Below are 27,811 nucleotides of genomic sequence, written 5' to 3' on the forward strand. Positions count from 1 at the left end.
TATGTGGAAAGGAGAATGAACTTTAACAATCTGGGGCTAGAATGTGATGAAGCATGTAGTTGGCGTCCCTGCTTAAAAAACAGGGTTTTACACATGGTGCGTACAGTGGGTTTTACCCACTCACTGGCCACCAATGTAGGGTGGAAGCCAGTTGTCCTCATATTGGATGTGTATAAGAGAAAATGTCTGCCGGCTGTGACCTATGGCATGGGGTTGTGGGGGTATAAAGATGTTGGGAACCTTCAGGTAGAGGAAAATTGATTCTGTCGCCGGTTGTTGGGTGTCCCGGCCTCTACTCCCCATTTTTCTGTCCACCAGGAATTGGGTCTTGAATACTTACAGGATAGAATTAGCGTTGCCCCGTTGGAGCTGTGGTGTGCAATATGGCTTAATAAAGAAGCCTCCCTCAACCAGCTGATAATTCAGGATTGCTTTCTTAGTGATCCCGCTTGTTCAATCCCATGGCTGAAATACATCAAAGGACTTCTGAATGAAGTGGGTTGCCCACATTTGTTTAAAATCCTCATTTAGTTACCAAAAAAGACAAAACGTGGACATGTGACGGGTTCCTTGAGTTAAGTGGGTGGCTTGTGAATCAAATGAGGTGGTCAAGGTAACTGTCAAAGATTACTGTATGGTACAAATGTGCCCGGTCCCAGGCCCTTATTTATTGTTTGTACATAATGCGTATGAGAGATTGCTTTTAACCTGCTTCAGACTAGGGTCCCTTCACGGGTTACTGTCCTTTCCTCAAAGACTGTTCTCTTCCAGCATTATCTGTATCTGCCCCTGTGATGAGCACTCCCCATAAACACTGCTACATTTTTTGTTCTTCTGTAAATACTATGTGCCTCTAAGAAAATTGTACTTGGTACCTCTGTTACAAAATTATAGCTTTACCAATTGCAGGACTGCTTTGCTTTTTCTTTGCCAGTTAAATGATTATGAAGTATGTAGCTCCGTGGGCCATTTTTTTAAAGGATCAGTGGCCTGGCATAAGAGGATGCTGTTTTAAAACATTTGGGATGATTTGTTCATAGGCGAGGACCTGTAAGTGTTTTTCATTTACATTTCATGTGATAAGTGTTTGTTTGAATTGTATATAAGGGAGGACCTGTAAGTGTTACTTATATTTTATATGCCCTTTTATCTCGCATGAATTTTAGTATCTTGAACTTATGTATGGTCTAGAAGATTTGCCTGTATGTTTTTATTGGTGTTTCTTTTGTGGATATTACTATATCTGAATAAAGATTTTACTACTAGCGTCCAGTCATGTGATAGCCAGTGTGGTCACATGCCCCATGTCACCAGGAGTAGATTTGTACTTCATTTGTGTTTTGGTGTCACTTTACAACACAAGCTGCTCTTAGATATTTCTTCAACCATCATGTAGAACAATGGCAACATGGTATCTTGTTGTTTACCATACATGTGGTGAGGGATGGACAATATAGATCCTTATTTATGTTTTAGGGTACACTAGCTGTTTGATTTTGCTGTGTTTCAACTTTGTGTGTGCATTCTTTGTGTGCATTTGTGTGACTGCTGTTGTGCCTATGATTGTTGTTTTGTGATACGTTGGACATCCACTACTTTGGGTAGTGTTTTGAGCGCATTCTCACTACAATTATGTTTGGCACAATAGTCTCCTCATCAATACGTATTTTGTGATGTGTGACTATGGTGGATACTGAGAGACAGCCCAGGATTAGTCAGTGGGGATCAGTGTTCGTATTGTCATAGAGCTATTGGTTTTGAAATAAGTCTCAATTTGCTTTCTTTTGTGCAATTTGTGAAAAAGAGAGGCATATCATTCTCATTTCTGAGGTCCCTCCTCAATATGGTAGTGATGTGATGTGATTAGATTTTTAGAGTCAGAGACAGGTAGAGAATGGGTCAAAACTGCTTCTGCTGGGGTCCTGTAGTGATGCTTGGATTCAACTTAAATAATCCTTTTTTTTATACCTCATAACCTTGGACATTCTGAGGGTTCACTGCACTAGACCTCCTTCAGGTCATTTTCAAGAGAGAAAAGTTTTTCACATACCCCTTGTTTGAGCTTTCTACTTTGATGATGTTTTAATAGTGTTTGGAACCAATGTTTATGTTACAGAGTCCATAGATGCTGAGGTTCAGCAGATAGCAAATACATATTAGAATCAGTGTGCCATATTCTAAATATATTGGGGGCTTCAGATTTCTAAATGCGCTAAGTGGTGTTTGACCATGATGCTGATTTTCCATTGCTGGAGTAGGTACTTTGCTGGCTTCAAGCACTGGTACTGTAACATGTCTGTGTAGCACAAAGATTGTGGCACTACTGCTTGCCTCCCAATGCTGACTTCAATTAGCCTGCAACCTGCTGGTCCACTGACTTGGGTTGGCTTATAATATGCTGGTCTTCAACATGGTGGTCTGGTGACTTCAGTCTGTCTACAGCATGCTGGTCTGCTTACTTCAGTGGCCTACAACATGCTGGTCTAGTGACTTCAGTGAGTCTACAACATGTTGGTCTTCAGACTGAAGTTGGCCTACGACATGCTTGTTAGAAATGGGGTTTTTGGTTGGCAGTCAGGTTACCCTCTGTCCAAGCAAGAACCCTCACTCTAGTCAGGGTAAGTCACACGCAATCCAAAATTAGCCTGTGCCCACCCTCTAGTAGCTTGGCACGAGCAGTCAGGCTTAACTTAGAAGGCAATGTGTAAAGTATTTGTGCAATAAATCATACAATACCACCATATAGCACCACAAAAATACACCACACAGTGTTTAGAAAAATATATAATATTTATCAGGATATTTGTAGGTCAAAACGAATAAAGTTGCAATGTGAATTTGTAGAGATATCACTGAAAAGTGATATCAAGTGTCTTAAGTCTTTAATAAGCAAACAAAGTCTATTTCAAGCACAAAGTACCTGGTTTGGAGTGGGAAATCTCCTCAGAGGGCCACAGAAGAAGAGATACGTGGAAAAATGGTGTGTGCGTCGATTTCTCCCCGGCACACACGGACTTGCGTCGTTATTTTTCACGCTGGGAAGTCGTACGTTGTTTTCCGGCAAGCGGACAGTCTCTTTCTGTGGATCACGGGGATTACCAGATGTCCCAGGTCTGTGCGTAGATTCTCCTGCTTGTTTTCCGGCTGCGCGTCGTTCTGCGGGGCTGCGCGTTGAAGTGTAGCTCTCACGGCAGGCGTTGCGTCTATTTCTCCTCTGGAGGTCGGGCGGCGTTGTCCTTGCGAGGCCCTGCGTCGAAGTTCCGGTCGTCCCGAAGGTGTCGCGTCGATCAGCGTCGGTGTGCAGTGTTTTTCTCGCCGCGGAACCAGCTGTGCGTCGTAAATTTCGGCGCACGAAGTGTCCAAGTGAAAAAGAGAAGTCTTTTTGGTCCTGAGACTTCAGGGAACAGGAGGCAAGCTCTATCCAAGCCCTTGGAGAGCACTTTCACAGCCAGACAAGAGTTCAGCAAGGCAGCAGGCCAACAGCAAGGCAGCAGTCCTTTGTAGAAAGCAGACAGGTGAGTCCTTTGAGCAGCCAGGCAGTTCTTCTTGTCAGGATGCAGTTTCTGGTTCAGGTTTCTTCTCCAGCAAGTGTCTGATGAGGTAGGGCAGAGGCCCTGTTTTATGCCCAAATGTGCCTTTGAAGTGGGGGAGACTTCAAAGAGTGGCTAAGATGTGCACCAGGTCCCCTTTCAGTTCAATCCTGTCTGCCAGGGTCCCAGTAGGGGGTGTGGCAGTCCTTTGTGTGAGACCAGGCCCTCCACCCTCCCAGCCCAGGAAGACCCATTCAAAATGCAGATGTATGCAAGTGAGGCTGAGTACCCTGTGTTTGGGGTGTGTCTGAGTGAATGCACAAGGAGCTGTCAACCAAGCCCAGCCAGACGTGGATTGTAAGGCACAGAAAGATCAAAGTGCAAAGAAATGCTCACTTTCTAAAAGTGGCATTTCTAGAATAGTAATATTAAATCTGACTTCACCAGTCAGCAGGATTTTGTATTACCATTCTGGCCATACTAAATATGACCTTCCTGCTCCTTTCAGATCAGCAGCTGCCACTTCAACAATGTATGAGGGCAGCCCCAATGTTAGCCTATAAAGGGAGCAAGCCTCACAGTAGTGTAAAAACGAATTTAGGAGTTTTACACTACCAGGACATATAACTACACAGGTACATGTCCTGCCTTTTACCTACACAGCACCCTGCTCTAGGGGTTACTTAGGGCACACATTAGCGGTGACTTATATGTAGAAAAAGGGGAGTTCTAGGCTTGGCAAGTACTTTTAAATGCCAAGTCGAAGTGGCAGTGAAACTGCACACACAGGCCATGCAATGGCAGAACTGAGACAAGGTTAAGGGGGCTACTTAAGTGGGTGGCACAACCAGTGCTGCAGGTCCACTAGTAGCCTTTATTCTACAGGCCCTAGGCACATATAGTGTACATTACTAGGGACTTATAAGTAAATTAAATAGTCCAATCAGGTATGATCCAAAGTTACCATGTTTAAAAAGGGAGAGAGTCTAAAAGCCAGCAAAACAGGGTCCAAAAAGTGGAAGGAGGCAGGCAAAAAGTTAAGGGTGACCACCCTAAGGCATGTCAGGTCTAACAATGCTGTTATGCTGAATCCAGTAAGCCCGCAACATGGTGGCCTACTGACTTCAGTTAACCTACAAGTTGCTGGTCTGCTGACTTAATTCAGTCTACAACATGCTGCTATGCTAACTTCAATCAGCCTCCAACACACTAGTCTGCTGATTTCAGTTGGTCTACAACATGCTGCTGTGCTGACTTCAGTCAGCCTACAACATGTTGGCCTGTTGATTACAGTCAGTCTACAAGATTCTGGTCTGCTTACTTCAGTCGGTCTACAACATGCTGCTACGTGCTGGCCTGCTGATCTCAGTCAACCTACAGCATGTGGCTGTTCTGGCTTCAGATGGTCTACAGCAGGTGTCTCCAACCAGTCGATTGTGAGCTAGCAGCAGATCCCAGCCTGGAGTTCATTTTTAAATAAGCACAGGAACACGTTTTTTTCGTTTAAAGGTAAGAAAAGGATGTCTTTATTTTTCATGGTCATTATCAGTCTGTGGATAGCATGGCGTGATGAGGAGCAGTGCTGGAGTCAGATTTATGATGTAAACTGAGGCATTTAACTCTTAAATAAAAGTTGTTGTCAAGTCAATATTGGTGGCGAGCACAAAATGATATTTCACAATGCTTTTAAATCAGAGAAAATTAAAATGAAAATTTGCATTATGATGAAATTATTTTTTTCTTTTAATGTTCTCAATTGTTTTCAAAGTGTTGCATTTACAATCAACAGACCGCTTGCTCCCAGTGGCCAGTAAAACAATGTGCCATATTTATAACTAAAAATTACAGACATTTTTTTAATGGGAAAATTTTAAAGCGCAGAAACGTTACACATTATGAACCTTTTTGTTTTGCACTTTACATTTCTCCCATTTAAAAATGAGTTGTATGTTTGTGGTATACATGCAATGGTGTCACATATAGCAAAATTCATGCTCTGTGCCACAAGTACATACAACACAGACTCTCAGTTACCCATAGAAAAATATTCCATTCATACGCACACATGTTCATACATTCCCAAAGACCACGCCCTCACAGAACACACATGGCAGCCATGACATTGTGCCCCTACCCAAAGTATTTTGTTTAAACAATAGTGTCTGGCTCTATGGACATTAGACTTAAAGTCAACGAAGCTTGACGTGGGGGTGTACAGTAATGATGCACGAGTTGTTTAGCATCCGGTAGCTCACAATGATTTTCCCTGATCAGAAGTAACTCTCACTACAGAAAAGGTTGGAGACCCCTGCTCTACAGCATGCTGCTATGCTGACTTCAGTCAGTCTACAACATGCTGCTGTACTGACCAGATGACTTACAACAAGCTGGGATGCCTAATTTACACTACTTTTGTCCCATAGAAACTTAGCATCACTTGCATACACTGTCAACAGTACTTTTGTAATTCAAAAGATGTTGGAAAGAAAGCCTTCATAATGACCTTAGAGCATTAGACCTCGAAATCAGTATGGAAGATTCTATATCAATATTCATAATATGATATGACATATTTCCTCTTATTGTCAGCATCAAAAGCCATGATCCATTAACCCTTTTCAGTTAATAAGATTCTACTAACACCACCTTCTATATAGTCAGAAAATCACAGGTTCTTTAGTCATGCATAGGCTCTGATTCACAAGGACATGTAAGAGTACATAAAGGAGCACTTCTATAATACTTGTTTACATACTCTGACATGCACTTGTGATTTAGAGCCAAATACCTAAAATGGGAATAAAACAGGAATATTCATATGCAATTAGCACACATTGAAAGGTCTGTGCCCTCTTTGTAATTTTAGTTATAGGCAGTTGGATAGTTTAGGGTAATTTACAAAGGCTTGTAAGAGTATGTAAAAGAGTATCCTAGTATCCTTGTAGTACTACTTCCATACTCATAAATGTTTTAGTAAATCATCCAAAAGTTGCTGCAGTATGTTTTCTCTGTTCTGGATCTTAATTTCTATTAAGGTTCCCCGCATAGGAGAGCTTGATGGGGTGGAACAGCTTTCTCTGCTCGGGCACCTCGATTGCAGGGGTGGCCACCACAAATCTCAATGGGAGAGTTGGATGGGGAATGGTATGGGGTGTACAGGGACCAGGAGGGGGACAGGGGAAATAAACAAAATATTTTTTTTTAATTAACTTACCTTTTCCTGCTGCCGCCTGCCTCACTCCTCTTCTGATGGTGTTTGTGTCCCAGTAGTCCCTGGAACACCAGCACAGGCTCCCTATACCATCCTGGTGCTGCTCGCATGCTATAGTTACCATGAGAGCAGCACGTGGATTGGTCTGAGTGGTTTGTTCTGCTGCTCGGACACTGCATAGGAGCCTGTGCAGTTTCTCCAACCTGGCTGTGCAACATAGCCGTGTTGGAGAAATGTAAGTGTGCACGTCAGTTTGGCGGCCTGAGATAGCAGGCCAAACTGACATGCGCACTTAGTGTGCTGCCTCCACTCCCCCTTCTCTCCCCTCCCACCGACCAGCCTCACCCCTCCCTGCACCGTCTGGCTGAGCCCGCAGCTGAAAAAAAAAACGATCACAAAACATCCTTTTATTTTTCAGCTGCTGGCTCTTAGCCAGGGGGAGAGGGAGCTGCCCCTGCTCGATTGTAGAGTTAATTTCCTCTGTCTCTGCTCAAATGAGTGCCCTGGTGCTTTTTGTAAGGCCCTCAAGGTGTCTGTCTTTTGTCAATGATGTCTTGCCTGTTAAACGGGATGTTACAGTCCTAGCACCAAGAAGTTTTCAGATGCACCTGTGCTTAAAAGTATGCCCATTCATGCCTTCCTTTTTTGTTGAATAATACCATGGAGTGATTCAAGTAGGGCGAGGACTGGGAGTATGGCTGTTCCCAATGAAAAACTCCTTTACTTTTCCACCACTCTTCCCTCCTTTGTCCCATTGTGGGAGGAGGTGTGCACTTTATTAATCCTTCCAAGAGTCACACAGGGGATCCATCATACAAACAGTCTGTTTTTGTACTAACTGTAGATTAATAATCACTGATTAGCCCTTTCTTGTCCTCATTTCGGATGTTCTGGGTCTAATTCACAAAGCAATGTATGAGTATTTAAAAAAGGACTGCAGGAGTACTACTTTACATATCCCGGAAGATATTTGTGAATAGGACCCCTTGCAAAATTAAAGCCAACGCAGCATATTCCTTAAGCCACGTGCATGTTTTCAAATGCTCGGTTTGGGACTCGACCCAAGCATAGTTGTATATTTTTCGGGGTCAGACAGGCCCGTAGAACAATCTGCAGTGCTAGAAGGGCTGTTCTAACAACTCAGTGTGTGTGGGGGGTGTTCTTTTAGCTGTTTATGGGCCTGTTTGTGGGCTGGTTTTTACTTTTGATTTCTTGAATATTACCACAAGCATTGCCTCCAGCAAGCACAAATGCATGCAATCTCCCATATATTGCAAGGCACCCATTACACGTCTTTATAAGTTCTAAATAGCCCTGATTTGCAAATCTGGCTCCTTATTTAACTAGCTCATTCGATAATAGGGGACACTTTAATTTTGCTGCCTTGGCCATACTCCTGTCCCTTTCGGACTCTGTGTATCCATCAGTGGCTTAACAAAACTTGAAACCAACAGTGGTCTCCAACAAGCATCGCTTTAACAGCTCTTTCCAAAAGGCAGCAGAAACGTCTTGGGGGAATTTAACAATCTTAGATCGTCAGTCTTTGCATTCCTTGCAAGCTGCAAATGACTACTTTAGAAGAACTGCCAGGCAAACGTGGCCCCTGCCAATCTTGCACGCACAAAGTACGGTGTTTACAATACTCGTCTGGAAAGCAAGACAGCTTCCCACTTCAGACATCAGAACTGAGAGAAATGCCAGACGCGTGTCTTCTATTCCCCCGAAATACGTTTGTCTGATATCACGATGTGGCAATTAAACAATATAAAAACTGGGAACGGAGGAGCCTAAAGTAAAGCCAAGATGCCCCACGCTGCTTCTGCTCTGACTGGGGGAATAGCAGGGGCACAATTCCCACAGCACCTCACCTGCATTTCCTGGGAGGGAAGCTTAATGTGGAGGGTGTGTTGAGGGGAGGGGGCTCCACAAAGGAGCCCTTTCATTACTTTTTGTGAGGGATAGCCCGGCATCAGAGCGGGGGCGACATTCATCAGAAATAGATGGTGAATGCTGCGTGTTTCCCCCGTTTCTCGTTCCTCGCCTCTGAGTCCTCTCATGCGGGGGCACCGCCAACAATTAGGGCGCTCATTATTCCAGTCACAAGCTCCCACAATGGCATCTTTCTTCGGGGCACTGAGCCCGCGCTGGCAGGGGCTGCCCTGGCTGGCTCCGGGCTGGGAGAGGGGGCTGGGAATCAGCTGCCTTGGCTTCGAAGCTGGGTGCCAATTATGGGCCTTTGCCACCCTCTCCCCCTTCCACAGTGGGCATTATGTGTGGGGGAGAGGAGTGAGAGGGAGGGGCACCGAGGATGAAAGGCGCCATTCTAAGAGCAGCCACATCCACGTTGGCAAATATGTCCCAACAATAACAGTTTTTCCTGAGGGACTTATTTTACACCCATGAGCATCTTACAATTACCATCTCCCCCCCCTCCCCCCCCCCCCCCCGCCCCCGGACTTTGCACGGATCTGCGCCCCCGGGGCCAGTGCGTGGTGTACCTGCTTTATATCCAGCGATATATAATACAAGATAGCGCCATATTAAGTGGCATAACATGCCACAGCATATATTCACACACCATAATATATCATGAACTATCAAACCATGATACAAAATACAAAGAATGATAGAGCCCACAAGCACACACACAACTCTTCCCGTCACATCAATCAAACACCAAAGAATACCATAGCACACCAAAACCAAAAACATTGCATCTCCACATACCATACTACACCTTGCCACACATAACGTAACTTAAGATACCATTCTACATCACTCTACACCCACCTGCCATAAATAACAATGTACAACAACCCCCACCACAACATGCTATGTCATATGCAATAGCATTCAAAGTGACAGCTTACATTATATTACCAGGGCTGTAGCTATCAATAGTGCAGCAGGTGCAGTGGCATCGGGGTCCAGAGGTTTGAGGGCCCCACTCCACCAGCAAAGCAGAGAATGGGGGGCAATTTTTCTTGCTTACAATAGGACACATGGAGCCCTTGAAACATAACTGCATATTATACAGTAACATGTCAAACTTTACCATAAGTCGTCTTAACCATGACGTGACGAAGGTAACGACAAATAAATTGACAAGCTAGCAGCCACGTCAGTCACTTTATGTTATTTAAGACTTTTATAATGAAATGCCAGCACAATCCCTGAATTCAGGTCAATAGACAGTAGTACTCAAAAAGCCACACTGTACAAACTTGAAAACATTGTTGATAAAACACGGCTGTCCTAGTTTGGTACATAGATGCACACATTCATTCATAAGAGACTATACAAACTACCCCGACGCCCCAGTGTGCAATCATCTAAGACCCCGTTGGCTGCATGAGTAGTTTACGCTGGAGAATTTCGTAGCAGCATGTGGATGACGGTGATGTCCGTTCTCTCTCCCTTGGCAGCTGCTATGAGGGGTCTCAGGTGGAGGTACATAACGCCAGCCTTGCGATGTGAAGGCGGCAGCTGTGGTGAAAACTTTAACGTAAGTTTTTCGAATTTATTTGACGCCCACAAAGTAAAGCGCATCGTGCAACAGATAAGTTACGAAAACGATGCGTTCATCGGGTCGGCATTTTTGATAAACCAAGCTGTAAAGAGCTATAGCTATCCCGGGTACCGCGAATCTGAACAGCAACAGCCTCGCCGAAGCTTCAGTACCATCAGCAAACTCATAGTCAACAGAGTCTCCGAAATGAATGGCTTCAAGGCGATGACATGCAGCAGAAAAGTTAAGTAGGCGATCGATCCGAGCGCTTAGAGCGACAGCGTCATTTAATTTATTTAAACTTTTCTATTTAACCCAAAAAACACCTAACTGTCCACGCCCTTTCCTCCTCAGAGCTCTGCCCAACCGCAGGACGTAGAAACTGCTAACACCTGTAAGACATATGAGAAAGAAACATGCAAAATGCAAAAACAAACCGCACACCAGCAAAATGAATAGTAAACTGGCGAAACAGGAGGAAACACATCTGCTGCCCGTGCTCTTCATGCAGCAGATGGAGGATAACGAGATTAGGGGTCAAAACATCAAACCCTTAGTTTCTTACCTGTTAGCCCCTCCTCTCCCAAATGTCCTGTACCACCAGGACTGTGACTACTTTCCAGCCACCAAATGAGCGTTCGACACACTCCTTTCAGAGCCACCCTCCCTGTCCGGTCTTTTCACAGAATGTGGGTGGCAGACAAGGACTCCTGTAGCAGCTGGGAGCAGACACCTACACTGTTCTTCTCTTCTCCTAGTGCCTCAGAGCTTTTCTTTTGAGGAGGTCCCTCCTTCCTTCGCCCCCTCTGTGCCAAGAAGTACCAGGTGACTGCTGCGACAGCTGAGAGTGCCCCTCCTTCTCCCGAGTGGCTGCAGGCTGTGTGCCACTCGCCCAAGCCCACTGCTCATGAATATTCCCTCAGGAGCTAATAGTGCGGGAGAAAATCGAATTAGTCGTTTGGTGCCAAGTACTCGCTCGTCTCCCTTCAGTGAGGGGGGTTTTGCCTGGAACAGAACCAGCTGTGAGGATTAGTTGCCCAGTTGGCACCCTGCGCGCCAGCCCTTGCAGATCTGCCTGGGCACCTCGGTGCATTCCCTAGAGATGCCAGTGCCATTCGCCCCTGTCTCTCTGGCAGCGAGTGAGGCAGCTGTGCTTCTCTACCTTATGCGTGTTTCCCTTTATTTCGACGATTATCTCCGGGGAGCAGACACAAACACCACCTTTGTTTATGTTTTTTGCAAGGCTGCAAATGAGCAGCAGGGTATAATAAACCAGGAGAAACGGGCTTTCAATTTTCCAGAGACAGCACGGCGCGAGAGCAATTAATTTGTTTCAGTAAATGAGCCACAGGTTCGTCTTAGGGAAATGTAAATATTAGGTATATCACATTCTGTTCGCAAATGTCTGCTTTCTGAATGCATAACCATTTTTTTTCTTAGAGTGAGTACAGCAATTTTATCCACAGTTCTTGTACAACAGCCAAGAAATGATCACAGCTCCGAGGTTACTATATAGAGAATCTAACATTGTGTGAAAGGCTCTGAACAGCTACTTTGAGATTTCAGAGGTTTGGCGCGCTTTTTGAAGGACGTCTGTTTCACGAGATCCTAGAATCACTCTCGTACATTTTCACTGCGATTGATCAGTACATATTGGGTTGACTATTCTGTATAACACGTCAAATGTAATATGCTATTTTCGCTTCTATGGTGCACATCTACGTGCAGAATAGCATTAGGGCACCCTGACTGTCCGGAGCGATTATGTGTGACTGTTGTATGATGCTTGTGCGAAGATTTGGATTAGGTACGGTAGGTCTTGACATATTGTATTGTCCTATCATGGCTAAAGTCGACAGCGTGGCATACATAGCACAGCTTGTATGCCTAGTCATCTTTAAATGCCAGGTGTGATTGACAGCCCACAATATGTGTGGCTATATTTTACTACCCAAAACTGCTGAATTTTTGTCTAGAAGGTAAATTATCATGATTTGGACTGTCATTCTCTACCTTCATGGTTGCAGGTGAAAGATGGTCTCTGGAAACTTGGGCCCGTATTTATACTTTTTTTGCGCCGCATTTGAGTCGTTTTTTGACGCAAAAACAGCGCAAGCTTGCAAAATGCCATTGTATTTTGTAGGTTTGCGCCGTTTTGCGTCAAAAAGCGGCGCAAATGCGGCGCTAAAAAAAGTATAAATACGGGCCTTGGTGTCTCCCTTTAGCTCACACAGAAGGCTAGTCAACTAGCCCTTGTAGACACTCTGGTGGACCTGGACTCAAGGAAGTAAGTGCAGCATTTCTTTATCAGGCAGCAGGGCAACAGGTAGCCCTTCTAGCAGGAGGCCAGGGGTGAATTCATCCTGTCAGTACAGCCGCAGGCAGCCCTTCTTCTGACTCTTCCATAGGTCCAGGAGTGATATGAAGAGTGGTTCTAGGGGTCCAATATTTGTACCTGGTACCAGCCTTTGTGTGAGTGTGGGAGGGGGACTCTCTGTCCTACCCCCACATCTGATTCTGGAATGTTCATCCCTTCCCCTGTCAAGGCTCTTAACTGTCTCATAACAAAAGGCAGGGTAGGCCTTTTGTTATGTTCCTTTGTGTGTGCTGGAGGTACAGAACATTGAGTGTAATCAAGGCTGCGCACAATAGCTGGGTAAAATAGCTGTAACCCTTTCTCTGGGCACCTTCCTTGCACCTTTCTCTCTACTTGATGTCCCAGTATTTCAGTTCTTTTAGCCAGTACTGTAATTTTTGGGGGTCATTACGGGTTTGGCAGACGGTTTTTACCACACACCAAACTTCCGATATGGAGTTGCTGCCACACAGGCTACCTCCCGCTGGCCTCATAAAGAGTTTCCCACTAGGTCAGCGGGCAGAAACCTGAGTTTCTAAACCCGCTGGCCTAGCGGGCAACCAGCTACAGCATAGTCTCCAGTTCATAATCAAGCCTGTGGCAATGCTGCAGTGTGCAGGGTGCACCAGACAGTGAACATTCCAATGGTGCTGGCCGGGGTGGGGGGGTGCACAGCCCATGCCAAGTGCATGGGCAGTGAAGGGGTCCCCCTGTGGCTCCCTGCACCTGTTCTCCACCAGTCTTTTCATGGCAGTACTGCCACCATGAAAAGGCTGGCAGAGAATGAGGTCATAATCCCAAGGCCAGCGCTGCTTGCAGCACTGCCCTGGCGGATTAGAACTGCCACAAACCTCCAGACCCCTGGTATCTCTGATCCTGGTGGAGCGGGAGGTTTTCTGGCGGCCCAAATGCCAGGGTTGTAATGTGGAGGTTGGATTGCTGCACTGGCGGTGGTCCAACCATCATCCACAAGTCTGGCTGGCTAGTGACCACCAGACTCGTCATAAGGCCCTTAGGGCCAGATGTAGGTAGGTTAACAATTGCGACTTTCAATTTGCGAGTCATAGCGACTCGCAAATTGCAACTCGCAATCCGAGATGCAGAAAGGTGTCTCAGACACCTTCTGCGACTCGCTATGGGGTCGCAATGACCCACCTCATGAATATTTATGAGGTGGGTCGCAGTTTGCGACCCCATAGCGAGTCTAGGAACTCACAGGGATGGTGGCCTGCTGGAGACAGCAGACCACCATGTCTGTGACTGCTTTTAAATAAAGCTTTTTTTTCTTTTTCTTTTTGCACCCTGTTTTCCTCAAAGGAAAACGAGCTGCAAAAAGAAAAAATACCGAAACCATTTAGTTTCGTTTTTTTCAGAGTAGGCAGTGGTCCATAGGACCACTGCCTGCTGTGAAAAAAACTTTTTGGTGGCATTCACAAAGGGAAAGGGGTCCCATGGGGACCCCTTCCCTTTTGCGAATGAGTTACCATCCACTTCAAGTGGATGGTAACTGCGAGTTGGTTTGCGACCGCTTTCGCGGTCACAAAGCAACTCTACATCGCGATGCGGTCGCAAATAGGAAGGGAACACCCCTTCCTATTTGCGAGTCGGAATCACATTTAGCGAGTCGGTACCGACTCGCAAAATGTGACTCTGCATCGCGGAAGGCCTTTTGCGCCTCGCAAACTGCGTTTTTCACCGTTTGCGAGGCACAAAAGGCTTCCTACATCTGGCCCTTAATGTCCATTTTCACCCAAATGATTAAAAAAGGCAATGGTATCTTGCCTGCATGCTTCCTGTGTCTTTGAAGCAACTAGTAAGCCATCAACGTACTGAACAAATGTTGATTGGAAAGCCATTTCCAATGATTCCAAATTCTTTTTCAACACTTGATTAAAAATGGATGGGGATTCTGAAAAGCCTTGTGGGAATATACACCGGAATACACACAATTGCAGAATTTAAAACAGAAAAGATACTGGCTATCCGCATGTAGAGGCACCAAGAAAAATGCTTGTGGCAAGTCCACCACTATGAACCATTCTGTGTCACATGGAATTTGAAACAGAATCTCTGCTGGATTGGGTACCACTGGACAACATTTGACCACAATTTCATTACTTTTTCTCAAATCCTGAACTATTCTGAATTTTCTACTTAGGTTTCGCAAACCCATAATTGGTGGTTGTTTTGCACAACAAATCTCTTCCTAATGCATACTGGACTTGAGTCACAGACTACAAATCTGTGCATGCCTTCAAAATTACCAATTCTAGCAGGAATCTGATCAGTAATTGGATTTGTCAGGTGCTGATTTGCAACTCCTACAACTTGTACTGCTTTTCCAGAAAGTGGCACACTAGGAACTTCTGCAGTTCTGACAGTACAGCGTGTAGCTCCTGTGCCAACCAAGAATGAAACATTATGATCCATTATGGTGCCATTTACATGAGGATCACTCTGATCCACCTCTGACGAAGCTGCTAGCACACATTCTTCTTCATCCGAACTCTCATTCACAATTTCATCACTCAATTCAACCGAACTGTATAGGGGTATTGCTGTATGCATGGTTGACTGTTTTGACTTAATTTTTGACCCATGTTCTGTTGAGGAACCACTATCTGCTGCTGTGCCATTGGAGCTTGAGGTATTTGCATTTGCTGCTGTGGCATAATTTGCATCTGCTGTTTTGTTTGCTGTTGTGGCACTTGAAAACGTGGCATCTGTTCCTGCTGTTGGTGAATTTGCATTTTTGTTGAATTTCCATCTGATTATTTATACTGTGAACAATTACATTAGGATTCCAAATTCTTGGTTCTCTCAAATTTGGAAATTGATTATGTTAATTCATCTGTGCAACACGCTCCTGTACCATCACTGGACACTCCTGTTTGCAATGCCCTAGACCCCCGCAGACGTGACAAGGTAACATTTTCTTCATTGCCTCGATGTCACCTGAATTAACATTAGTATTTAGATCAACACCTACATGATTTCCGTTTCCAATTCCAAAACCACCGCATCCTCTGCCTCTCGCCAATCCCTGACTCTGAACCATAGGCATGTTTCCCTGTTGTTGTGGAATTTCCTGCATCCCTGATTGTGCTGCTCTTATGTGCATCACCATTGCCTTTTGTTGCAATCTCTTCTGCTTCATTTCAATCTCATCACTGTAATATTTAGCAAACTGCAAATACTTCATCAACCGGTTTTGGTTGCCAGCGAATCAATGACTCTTAATCACGTGGCTAATGTCAGGTCTCAAGCCGTCAACAAACCTGAACACAAAATGAATCATGTCTTTGGGCATTGTAATGCTTGAATGCTTGCAACAACCTTTCATAATATGCATGTATTCACCCCTTTGCTTCCTGAGCAGTCCTATCAATTCTCTGACAATCAAAGTATTTGGGGGAATTTCTCATTTTCAGAAATTCAAAAACTTTGTAATAGCTTCTCATTACTTCAGGAGATTGTGCACCTGTAACTGGATCTCATGCAGATTCTCTTGTGGGCCAATCAACACTTCTTTAGCACTCAACGCATAAATCAGTTGGGACAACTATTTTTAACAAGGTATTTAAATTCTCCCACAGGCAGTTTGCAAGTTTCACACACTTATATGTCTGCTGGTACCATTCCACTGGTTTCTCTCTCAATCTCGGGTAATCATTTGTGAACGACAAAATAGCTCTCCTGCTCCAAGGGACATGAACATTATTCCCTCCAAGAATTTCTCTCATTGAAATATGTTTACTGAATTATCAGTCTGCTGCGTATCAGTAGAGTTTAAATTTGCAGACTCTCTTTTCTTCTAATCTTTTTTCTTTACACATATGCCTTCCCTTTTATCTAATGCTCCCCATTTTTGAATATTCTTAATTAACTCTGTAATGTTAATTTTCATTCCAGGTGATCTCAATGTCTTTTGAATCAAATTCTAATCTGTAACTCATTTTCAATGGTTTAGTTTTCTCAATATCTACTACATATTTTTCTGCAAGTTCTGATAATGTTTGATGTGCAGTCCTGCTCTGTTTGTGATGTATTTACATATTAATCCATTCTAGTTAATTCAATGGTTACCTGTTAGAAATGGGGTCTTTGGTTGGCAGTCAGGTTACCCCCTGTCCAAGCAAGGACCCTCTCTCTAGTCAGGGTAAGTCACACACAATCCAAATTATCCTGTGCCCACCCTCAGGTAGCTTGGCACTTATCAATCAGGGTAAACTTAGAAGGCAAAATGTAAAGTATTTGTGCAATAAATCATGAAATAACACAGTATAACACCACAAAAATACACCACACAGGTTTAGAAAATATAGAATATGTATCTAAGTAGATTAAGGTCAAAACAATTAAGATTTGCTAAATACAAGTTGAGATATTACTTTTGTAATGATAAATAGAGTCTTTAGGGGCCAGATGTATGAAAGCATTTTGCATTCGCAAAACGGTGTGAATGCCCGTTTGCGAATGCAAAATGCCATTTCAGAATGTATGAAATACATTCTAAACGCAATTTTAAGGAATCGCTAAAATAGCCATTCCTTAAAATTGCGACCCTGTTTAGAGAGTCGCAAATTGCGACTCTCTAAATTAGAAATCGTAAATAAGGATTCCTTATTTGCGATTCCTTAGCACATGTATGAAGCAATTCCTAAATGCGATTTTGGCATTTAGGAATCGCTAATTACCACCTAGTTGAACTTGGTGGTAACCATGTGCAAAATTTAAAAATGCATTTAAAATGCATTTTTAAATTGTACATGTAAAGCACACATGCCCTTCTGGCATGTGTGCACCTTACATGTCCCCCCAAATTTTTTTGGGGTGCAGCAGAGGCGGCCTTAGGCCCCCAGCACCCTGGGGTTTTATATTTTCAAAATTGCGATTTCTGGTTAAGAAATCGCAATTTTGGAAATGCAAAAAATTCGCAGAAATGGGCCAACAGGCCCATAGGTGCGAATGGGGACAGATTCTCTATTTGCGATTCGGTAATAGCATTTGCGATTTTTAAGAAATCGCTATTACCGAATCGCAAAAATCATACACACCTTTTTGCATTTCTGAAATAGCGATTTCTTAAAAATCGCTATTTGAGAATCGCAAATCGGTTGTATGATACATCTGGCCCTAAGTTCTTAAATACAACAATGGTCTCTGGTCTCTTGTGAGCACAAAGTACCTGCTTTGTGTTTAAATTATGCACACGGGACAGCCGAGGAGGAGATGTGGGAAAAAACGAGGAGGTATGCGTCAGTTTCTCTGGGGTTCACACAGACGATGTGTTGATGCTTTTCCACGCAGCAAAGGCTTTGCAACAATTTCCGGCACATAGACTTGGTTCCTCTTTGGGTTGCAGGGTATTTGGATGCTCCGGGGATGTTGCGGGGAAATCCTTGGGGCCGTATTTATACTTTTTGGCGCACAACTGCGCCAACGCAGTTGTGCGTCAAAAAATGTAACGCCGGCTAACGCCATTCCAAAGGGCCATGCGGGCGCCTTATTTATGGAATGATGTTAGCCGGCGGAGCTGCCTGGTGTGCGTAAAGAAAAATGACTTACACCAGGCAGCGCCGGCGTAGGGGAAAATGGAGCTTGGGTGTCAAAAAATGGGGCAAGTCAGGCTGAGGCAAAAGTTTCGCCTCAACCCGATTTGTGCCATTTTTTTTGACTCCCAACCCCCATTTAAATGACTCCTGTCTTAGCAAAGACAGGAGTCATGCCCCCTTGCCCAATGGCCATGCCCAGGGGACTTATGTCCCCTGGGCATGGTCATTGGGCATAGTGGCATGTAGGGGGGCACAAATCAGGCCCCCCTATGCCACAAAAAAAAAAAAAAAAATACTTACCTGAACTTACCTTAAGTTCCCTGGGATGGGTCCCTCCATCCTTGGGCGTCCTCCTGGGGTGGGCAAGAGTGGCAGCGGGTGTCCCTGGGGGCATGGGAGGGCACCTCTGGGCTCCTTCCGAGCCCACAGGTCCCTTAACGCCTGCCCTGACCAGGCGTTAAAAAATGACGCTAAAGCGGCTGGACGTCATTTTTTTTGACCCGCCCACTCCCGGGCGTCATTTTTGCCCAGTAGTGTAAATACGGCGCACATGCCTCGGAGTCATTTTTTAGACGGGAACGCCTTCCTTGCATATCATTAACGCAAGGAAGGTGTCCACGCTAAAAAATGACGCAAACTCCAAGATCTTTGGCGCTAGACGGGTCTAACGCCAAAGTATAAATATGGAGTTAGTTTTGCGTCGGATTTGCGTAAAAAAACTACGCAAATCCGGCGCAAACAGAGTATAAATATGCCCCTTGATGTGCAGGATAATGTCAGAGGAGCTGCATCAATCCGGTGGGCAATGCAGGTAAATTTCTGTCACACGGCAGGTGCTGTGTCAATTCCTCTAGCAGGAAGTTGGGCGGCGTCATTCTGGCTCGGCGATGCGTCGATCTGGTGGGCCGTGCATCGAAGTTCTGGTCGCAATGCTGGCGCTGCATCGATTTCCACTTGGAGAGTTGGGCTGCATCGTTCCGGTGATGCAGTGATTTTCTCACCGCTGGGCAGACTGTGCCTTGATTCTGGCAGGCTGTGCATCGATTTTCTCCACACAAGGAGTTCTTTGCAGAGATTAAGTCTTTTTGGCTCTGAGACTTCAGGAAACAGAAGGCAAGCTCATCGAAGCCCTTGGAGAGCACTTCTCAGCAGAACCAGAGGGCAGAAAGGCAGCATGGCAACAGCAAGGCGGCAGTCCTTTACAGCAAAGCAGTCAGGTGAGTCCTTTGCACAGCCAGGCAGCTTCTCTTAGCAGGTTGCAGGTTCTAGTTCAGAGTTCCATTCCCAGTAGGTATCTTGTTGAGTAGTGTCTGAGATGGTAGGGTCAGAGACACGGTTGAAATACCCAAATGTGTCTTTGAAGTGGGGGAGACTTCAAAGAGTGGCTTAGAAGTGCGCAAGGTCCCCTTTCAGTTCCATCCTCTCTGCCAGGGTCCCAGTAGGGGGTTTGGAAGTCCATTGTGCGAGGGCAGGCCACTGTCCTTTGACATATGTGTCAGGCCCTCCACCCTCCCAGCCCAGGAAAACCCATTCAGTATGCAGATGTGTGCAGGTGTAACTAAGAATCCTGTGTTTGGAGTTGTCTGAGTGAAATGCACAAGGAGCTGTCAACTAACCCAGCCAGACATGGCTTGTAAGGCAAAAAAGAATATAAGTGCTGAGAAATACTCATTTTCTAAAAGTGACATTTCTAAAATAGTAATATTAAATCCAATTTTATCAGTCAGCAGGATTTTGTATTACCATTCTGGCCATACTAAATATGACCATCTTACTCCGTTCAGATCAGAATCTACCACTCAAACAGTATATGAGGGTAGCCCTAATGTTAGCCTATGAAAGGAGCAGGCCTCAAAGCAGTGAAAAACTAATTTAGGAGTTTTACACTAGTAGGACATATAAACTACACATGTATATGTCCTGCCTTTTATCTTCATAGCATCCTGTCCTATGGGTTACCTAGGGTTATACCTTAGGGGTGACTTATAGGTAGAAAAAGGGGAGTTTAAGGCTTGGCAAGTACTTTTAAATGCCAAGTCGAATTGGCAGTGAAACTGCACACACATGCCTTGCAATGGCAGGCCTGAGACATGGTTAAGGGGCTACTTATGTGGGTGGCACAATCAGTGCAGCAGGCCCACTAGTAGCATTTAATCTACAGGCCCTGGGCACATGTAGTGCACTTTACTAGGGACTTATAAGTACATTCAATAAGCCAATTGGGTATGAGCCAATGTCACCATGTTTTAAGGGAGAGAGCATATGCACTTTAGCACTGGTTAGCAGTGATAAAGTACGCAGAGTCCTAAAACCAGCAGAAAAAGTGTCAAAAAGTGGAGGGAGTCAGGCAAAAAGTTCAAAGTGACCACCCGAAGGCTGTCAAGTCTAACATTACCTCAATCATTTCTTTTCATTCTAATTTTGCGCGGTTCAGTGTTCTTTCCTCTTCAGTAACTGTTTTCCAATCAATCTGTTAACTGCTGACCTGTCAAGCCTTGTAAAGAAACATTATTATTTACACTAGGCACACATTCTGGAGTGTTAAATGGCAGACCCATTACTCTCTCAAGTGTCATCAAAATTTAATTCACATTTGATTTTAGTATTGGGCTTACATTTGGAGACTCAAAACTTTGTGAAACCCTAGAATAATTTAAGTCTATGAGTAGACCTGTTTTGTCAAAAGTCTGATTCATTGGAGTCATGACTCCCACAGTAGCATTGAGTTTCTCCATTTCTGCACTTGAATTGAAAAGATTCTGTATATTGCTCTCATTATTTCCCTGAGTATACAATGGAGCACCTAGATAAATTGTGACAGGAACTGTTAATGCTTCTGGAGTTGATGGAACATTCTGATTTCTCAAGTAAATTACTCTAGAACTATGACCTGTGAGTACTGAGGAACTGGTTTGTGTTACTGTTACAGGAGTATACATTGTTTGAGCTTGACTAATAACTTTCACAGAAGTCATTGAACTAGATGTAGACTCCACTTGAACCATCATTGGTTTCTGCTAAATCTGTGGTTCCACCGCTATGGCAATACTCGGTGCGGAACTCACAATATGATCTGTAAAATAAAGTACAGGCTGTGCTACAATCTAAATCAAATGAGTGTGAGTTACTGTATTAGCAGAAACATTAGTTGTGACCTGTACTTGACTCTGTGTTACCACAACTGGAGGTAGTGCACTTAAGACTCATATTAGTACCTGGACTTGCCTCTTGTGCTTCATATGGTGGAGGACGATTCATCAACAATTGGGTTGTAAATTCATCATCATCTGAGTCATCATCATAAATCAGCAGTCTCTTAGCTCCATCTGACTTTGACTCAATTTCTTCAAGGCCCTTATTCTTTTTCTTTGTCTTTGGTCTAACACTGTCCTCTTTTTCTTGTGTAACTGCAGGATACTTTCCAATGCCCTGGAAGGTTTCTGTTCTCCAAAATGTCTGCTCATTGTCCCATCTTGCTTCTAGCAATGTTTTCTCATTCGTCTCTCAAATTTTATTTTCTCTTGTTTGTCTGACTACTAATTCCCAAATAGCTAAGGCTTCAAAATGTGCTGGTCTCGGAGGGGGCTTTCATTCATAAAGTACCCTTCTTAAATTCTCTACAATTCTCATAATAAAGCTTCCATAAGCAGGAAATGCTAAGCTCTCTTCCTTCTCTGTAATTTTGCACCACTGTTTTAACCAAATACATGCTGAAGGACCTTTCTCCTCAATTACAATGTATGCAGGTGTACCTTCTGGAAGGGTAATTTCTCCTAATCTGATTAGAATAAAAGCATCTCCTCTTATCACACTTTTTAACATTTTGAAAAAAATCATTTTCACATTTTATTTACTTAAAACTGCAAATAAAATTGAAAACAGGAAGTAATTTAATCCCCAAATCCCTTTTACTTGCTACTCTCCACCAATAGCGCTTCACGGTTGTCCACCAATCCATTCGTGTCTCCTTTCACCAACCGAAATATCATAACGCAGACCCAATGACATCATACTCCATCACACAGTGGCTGCCTCAAGACTTATCCCCAAACTCGATTCACACGAAAACAAAATGCAAAACTGCAAACACTTCAGAAAGATCAGCAAGTCAATTTGACAGCTTATTACACGTAGGGGCACAATTACTTTCGAAGTCTTATGGAATTTTCAACTGCGGCTTTTAGCTCTGACAGCTACTTTTTCGACTTCAGCTTTCTCTCACGTGCAAGTAAAATCCAACCTGTAAATTTCACCCTTGACTAATACCAGATCCTCCACACGCGCTCATGAATCACCAGGTACCTGTCAAACTAGCACTCCCGTAACATGCACACTAAGAATACTATTTGTTAACCACACCCAATTGATCTAACACAACAAACAAGTTACAACAACAACCAAGTATCTCATACACTTGTACAATAATCAGGACTCTTAGACCAGCGCAGGGTCCCTATATCAACAAACACATGGGCAATTTTTTAGCTCAATACACCACAATCACTTGAAGTACAACAACTTCCCTAGACTTACCCTTTGGAGTATGCAGACTCCATACTCAACTACATTGGAGTATGCAGACTCCCTACTCTCATACATCACAATTCACCTGCAATTTGCCAACGCATTGCAAGTGCAAACCCTACTCAGAACTCAAACAACCACTGGGAACACTGGGAACATACCAAATGTCATCCAAACAAGCTTTGGCAAAACCAAATGTTATCTAAACAAGCACTGGCAAAACCAAATTAAAAAAAAACCCATCAAGCATTGGCCAAATCAAACCTCTCAATTCCAGGATGATGATTTTTCTCCTATTGTGATGTAACCATCTGATGAATCTCTCCTTTTGAGATGTAACCATCCTTCTTTGTTACCAAATTCTGTGAGTGTGTGACCTCCTATTTCAGGTTGAGTGACAGGTAATAGGGCAGTGACATCTACTACTCTCAGAGGTCGACTTGGACAATTTGACTCAGATAGGAGTGTTAAATCATCTAATTAAGCAATAAAACCCAATAGTCAACAAATAATCGACATATTCAATCTGGAGTCAGAAATGTATACACATCATGACCTATGTGGCCCTGAATTACCACACCAGTTTAGTAAAGTTTAAACATTAAAATTAACAATGCTAAAGTCACTTAAATGATGCACAAGACCAAATGATAGAAATACAGAAACAACATAGGTTGTCTAAATCGTCTAAAGTATCTCAGTCTAATCAAAGCATTTACATTCGACATTCCAAAAGAACAACACAGAATAACAACAGAAGTAAGTGAATAATAGAAACAATATACATTTAGTTTGTCCAGTTGAATAAATCAACATCAGTTAATATACATTCAAATCAGATATTAGGTCAGGCATCCCTATCTAACACTTTAATTCGAAAAGCATGTGTAGGCTTCAAGCAAAAATAAAAATAAGTCAAAAATTAATTTGGAAAACATCTAACTATGGAGCTAACCAAAATACATGGCTGGATTTTCGCAAGAGCAAACCTGCAAAGGAAATACAAATGGACATTGGTTACACCTCTCCTAAAAGGACCAGCACCTTGCAGGAACATCAGTTCTTCATTAATCATCCACAGGACTCAAAACGTAAACAGTTCAGTAAAAATGGGCATAATATAACTGAACTGTTAGAATCATAAGCAAGAGCTAAAATACATCTAAACAGAACCAAAGCTAAATGAAATTACATTTAAACTATGTAAAAACATGACTTACTTTCTGCCAAAGACTAAAGCCCATTGTTAGGTGTAGCAAGTATTAACTCAAGCAAGAACAAAATATGCAACATGAGCAAGAAAGAATTTCCTACTGTGCAAGACACACAGGATTTTTGAAGAAAATTACTAAAATGTGAGGCCTTTACACTAGTGCTGAACATGAAAAATAAAACATTTCATTTTGAATTTAAACCATTAACCTTTTAGTACATATTAATAATCACCTTTTTTCACTACATGTAATTATGATTAAACAAAATACATTTTCATTAGACATTACTACTTCATATAATGTTATTTATGGTGTCCAACATGTCAGCTGCACGTTCATTTTTCTAACACACGTTTTTTAGTGAGGCCTTTTTATACACGTTATTTCAAATTATGTTTTGGTGACACATTTTTATTAATAATATTTGCTCTCTGACAAAGGCTCTGGCAACTTCTCTCACAACCAAGGACTGCCATCGTATTACAGGACCCCTGCCTGTCATGCGCGCTTCGCATTGCATTCAAATCAGGATTGTAACTCTTGATCTACATTTCCATAAGTCTACAGTACTGACCTCTTTGTACCGACTCAACAGGAGAGATGAACTGCCTTCCCTACCACTGTATACACATCTTAACAAAGTATGCCTCCCTAGCCTTGCTGTGTGTGGACACAAGGAGAAAGGGGAAGGTAATTAGGGAGAATGCTCACTGACGTCCACTTCTTCACACCTCTGACTTTTTTCTTCAGAATCTTTTCAGCTCAGTTATCAATCACTTTCTCTTGGTCGTATTCGGGAAATGTGCGCAAGTTTTATTCAGAATTCACATTCGTTCTCTCAGAATGCATCGTAATTATACCTTGATTATCCTCAGATTTACGCTTTAATCCTTTATGCACAGTCTCATCTATTCGCATGCGCGCATTCTAATTACACATACCTTATTAGATTGTTTATTTCCTCTCGTTTTCAGGGTCTTGTCATCACGAAGCTCAGTTCCTTTGTCTCCAACAAGCCCGCCTTAAAGTTCTGCAATCGATGTGATGCCCCGAAGATTTACTGAAGAGATCACCGCCTTCAATATCAGGTAAGTCTCCTTGAGTCCGGAATACCTACTAAGGCACGGCTGGCCCAAATGAGAATGTATGTCCTTCGACCATGGTGCCACTGAGATCTGAAAGTCTTACGAATGCCTAGAAGGGCGCTGCTAGAATGTTTTGCACTTTGCGGCATTAACACATTACCGCTCGGTCGTCAACATGCTTCTTGTACACACTTACACTAAACGTTATGCCTTGTTCCACCATCATTATTCATTAGCGCCTGATAGCGCTCATTAATCTATTGTCATGAGAGAGCGTATTTTCATATTACATATTATAGACGTGAAATGCTTATGTCTAACAATGCTGTATTAATAAAACATTTATTAAAAGCGTATTCATAAAAATGGAGAATCGTTCACATGTATAAACTAATGTCAACTGTAAGGAATAATCGTTTATAGTTTGCCTAACTGAGCACATTAAACGTATAAAACTGCATTCGTTAAACTCGTATATCTTAAGTTAGCGTGAGTCAAGCAGAAGCTGTGTAGCTCTCATATTAAAGGCGTATTTTTCCTGTTTCTTCAGTGTGCAGAACTTGCAAACGACCGTAATCTCAGCTATTGTTCTCTCTGTATTAGTTCGACACATCGGGATATTTTCCCATCCGCATGCTAACATCTTTTAGTATAAAATGATTGTGCTTCGAAACATTTGTAGATACTTCCAAGGACAATGAGAACTTTTAACCTGAGACGTGTGCCAAGCTGATGAAGTAACCCCGGATATGCCACCTACGGAAGACTGATTATGAAGACCAATCAGAAGTCAATATTTTATCAAGAGATGACAAATGCATTACTTAATGTATAATTTGATAGGTTAACAATGATGGGGTGTGTTGACTGACCAATAGGATTTTGGGGGAATGAATTATTAGAAAGGGATAAAAACCCATGACACAGGAAATAACCGGACATTAGGTAGGGAATGATATTGATTACATCCCGAAACTCTTTCACACTATTCTGTGACTTGAGACTTAGACAAACCATCCTTGCCCATATTACTGCCCCTTACACTTTTCTCCTTAAGAGGAGAGTGTCTCTTGCCTCTAACTTAGATAGACTGACGGCGATCTGATTGATGTCCTGAAGACGAAGACTGATCCTGAATGCTGACCTAATCAGAGGAGGGTAATTATATAATTGCTAATGAAAATTCATTTTGCCTTTCTTTCTAGGTACCAACTGCTGTGTGTTTTGATAGAGACCTTAGTTAGATGTTTTCCAAATTGGTGTTCAAAATTGTTTTGCATGACGCCCAACATGCCAATGCTAATTAGAGGTTAGACGAGGTATTCACTCTGACTGACAAACTGACGTGACTGACGTGGTGCTATGCTGAACTAGTGTCTTAGAAGATTCAATGTGTTATAAACTACTTATATCTATCTGATTGTCTATGCTATTGATCTTTGCATTATCGAAGGCTTATGGTGGTTGCCATCTTTTAATCGTGCTTATGTGTTTTTTGACTTTGAGATTAATGTCTATGCTACTAGATTGTAATCAATAGGGAATAAAACTTATTAACTCCATTAAGGTGTGGTTATTCATTACTGAAAGGTCATGGTTGCGCCGAACGTCTAATTTGATGTTAAGCATTGACAATGTTATTGACATATTGATTGATATTTTGATTAGTTATCTCGTCCTACGGTGTCTCACCACTGGGCCTAAAGATTCATTGGCCTAAAACGAGTCCTGATGTGTATAAATTGACATAGACGGACGCGTTAACAGTTCTGGTAGCAGAGTACGGTTTGGCCCTTGGGGGCCCTAGGACGGAGTTTTTACTGTTCAATTGTTTTCTTGTGATAATGCAAATTGGAAAGATGATGAGTTGCTAGATCTGCCATGGGCTTTCCCGGGATCTCGGAGCCTGCCTAAATGAGTTGGGAATGTTCTCGGCGCCATAGTATGTGTGGTTAGGGTTTTGCGCTTATTAAATCTTATGCATTTTGCAGGTGATTGTGAATATTTGAGTGTGATTAGGCCAAATTAAGTGTTGTTTAGAAGGAGTGGGCGTACTCCACAGCATGAAAGTAGGGAAGTCGGCGTACTTCATGTGAATGCAGCGCTTGTTTCTCAAAATTATCCACGTGGTTGGTTGTTCTATACGGGCCTATTGAGGTCTAAGACTCCGGAGTATGATGTTAAAATGGTTTATGTTGTAATTTGTGCAGTTTAGTAGGTCAATCGGGCATGGTTGACAGATCGAGTTTCGAGTTATGATGCATGTGTGTAACCTTCGATGGAGATTTGACAAGTTCTAAAGTGCACTAGAAGGAGTCATTGACAAGTCGAGAGTAGGATTTGCAGGACGAATTCTGCTTGCATATGAGGGAACTGAGAAGGAGAGAGTAGCGGCCGAGGCTTCTAGTGAAATCTCTGTAAAGTTCTGAAGCGAATGTGTTACCCTTCCTGTAGTAAACCGGCAGATTTGTGTTGTCATTCAAGTGCTAGCAATATTTTGCATTAGTTTGTATGAGTTGTAAGGAGTTAGTGAGGTGTGGACAAGCCGCAAGACTTTTTCAGCTGCAGTGTGTGAGTGTGACGTCAGTGGTGCCGCGCTGGGATAGGTCAGATGTCGAGAGGGGTCGCGCACGGATTGGCTGCCGTCCGTGAGAGACAATAGGTTGAGCAAAGGGTAGGTGAAGAGTGTCCTGGGAACAGAGCCGTTTCTGAGAAAAAATAAGATAAAATGAATTTTGTTAAGGCATTTAAAAGCGCATTGAAAGGAGATGTGTATATCGTTGCGACTGATGGGGAACCTACACCACCTGAGGGTACGCCAGCTTACA

At 43.2% G+C, this 27,811-nt stretch overlaps 1 protein-coding gene across 7 annotated transcripts in view; it reads right to left on the bottom strand.

The window, feature by feature from the left end:
• The window catches only part of CDH20 (cadherin 20), a 1,654,453-nt gene extending 1,643,226 nt beyond the window's left edge, over positions 1 to 11,227 (bottom strand). For 2 of the 7 annotated variants that reach the window (XM_069219509.1, XM_069219510.1), the window contains exon 1: positions 10,815 to 11,130. The gene's annotated coding sequence lies outside the window, so the exon portion shown is untranslated. Of the gene's footprint in view, positions 1 to 10,814 lie in introns of all 7 variants that reach the window. The other 5 variants (XM_069219506.1, XM_069219505.1, XM_069219513.1 and 2 more) reach the window with 5 other exon arrangements.
• Positions 11,228 to 27,811: the final 16,584 nt, after the last annotated feature.

Source organism: Pleurodeles waltl, chromosome 2_2, assembly GCF_031143425.1.
Source record: "Pleurodeles waltl isolate 20211129_DDA chromosome 2_2, aPleWal1.hap1.20221129, whole genome shotgun sequence".
NCBI classification, from domain to species: Eukaryota; Metazoa; Chordata; class Amphibia; order Caudata; family Salamandridae; genus Pleurodeles; species Pleurodeles waltl.